General features: G+C 41.8%; 1 protein-coding gene across 1 annotated transcript in view; it reads left to right on the top strand.

The window, feature by feature from the left end:
* pcsk9 (proprotein convertase subtilisin/kexin type 9) overlaps positions 1-1,353 on the top strand; it is a 10,055-nt gene that overhangs the window by 896 nt on the left and 7,806 nt on the right. The gene's annotated exons all lie outside the window — the stretch shown is intronic.

Here is a 1,353-nt window from a genome sequence, read left to right as displayed (position 1 = left end):
TTATTATCACCACCTGTGTTGCCCTGCAGGCGGCTTGGCGCATGCCCGGTCAGTACCTGGATGTCCTGTACCAAGGGACGCACGAGTCTCAGGTCCAGCGGACCGTCAGGAGGCTGAGAGCCAGAGCCGCCCGGAGAGGAAACCCGCTGGAGGTCCTGCAGACCTACTCTGGAGTTCTGCAGGGCTTTCTGGTCAAAATGAGCCACGATGTACTTCACCTGGTAAATAAATGCTTTACCTGACAGCAATAACCTTTTAAAATCAGCACTGTCTGATGCCAATTGTCTGAAGTTCATTATAAGAGGTTAATGCACACATGTGAAAAATCAACAAAAAGATATCTAAAAAAAAAGGGGTAAAATTGCATGAATTATCTTGTTACAACTGCAAAATGAGAGGGTCAGCTGATGCTAACAACAACCCCCCAAAATGCATCAGATCATAAAAAACTACAAATGTTTTAAGTGTGGGATCCGTAACTCCAGCAGTTTTGGCAGCATGCATGTAGTTTTTATGAGGAAAATCGTTTCCGTCTTACCAGAATCACACCTGGTGAGAAGCTGTGATATCTTCAGCATCATAATGCTCATGTTAACATTTCATTTCCACAGTTTCTATGCTTCTGTACTTTCAACTGACAAGTTGATTTCTGAATCATCACTCCGCTGCTCACTTAATGAAGGAAACTGTAGAAGTATTTCATTTCAGTGGAGCAGGTTCCTATAAAAGGGAAGATAATCTCTGCTCGACTAGAATAGCTATACGTCTGTCTGTCCATGCGTCCATCCTATAGCAGTGTCCTTTCAGCCTCTGTGACATTTGCAGTGAAGTTATAAACCAAAACAACAACAACAAAACAAACGATCTCAAAAGAGACTCTAATGTGCATTCAGGTCAAAAGCGATATATCTACTCCCTCCAGCAAGTCCAGGTCTCTGTACTGGGGTTTCCTAGGTGGGATTCTTAGTAGATTTCCAGCTTTTGGACTACTAGATGTTAGTGAAATGTTCAGATTTTGGGAATATTGCTGGATATTATAACCTTCATGTTGGTCTTCGTGATGCCATACTGCAGCCTTATTTAGGGCCATCAGCGTAAAGCAGGGGTAAAAACAAAGGCACGTCACACTTTTAAGATTTTTCTTTGCAAACTATGTCATAACATGTATGACTTTCCTTCCACTTGACATAAATGCACTACTTTTTATTCACCTAGCACATAGAATTAAATGAAATAAGTCTATTACCTTTTCCTCAATAGTCAATATTACAAATCGACGAAATGAGAAAACTTTTGCAGCAACACGCGGTTCGCCTTAAAGCAGCATCAACCAATCCCCGGGAGGAAGTTTGG

Source organism: Poecilia formosa, unplaced genomic scaffold (assembly GCF_000485575.1).
Source record: "Poecilia formosa unplaced genomic scaffold, Poecilia_formosa-5.1.2 Scaffold37, whole genome shotgun sequence".
NCBI lineage: Eukaryota > Metazoa > Chordata > Actinopteri > Cyprinodontiformes > Poeciliidae > Poecilia > Poecilia formosa.
The sequence above is the reverse complement of the archived record's forward strand: the minus strand, read 5'-3'. Positions and strand labels throughout refer to the sequence as shown.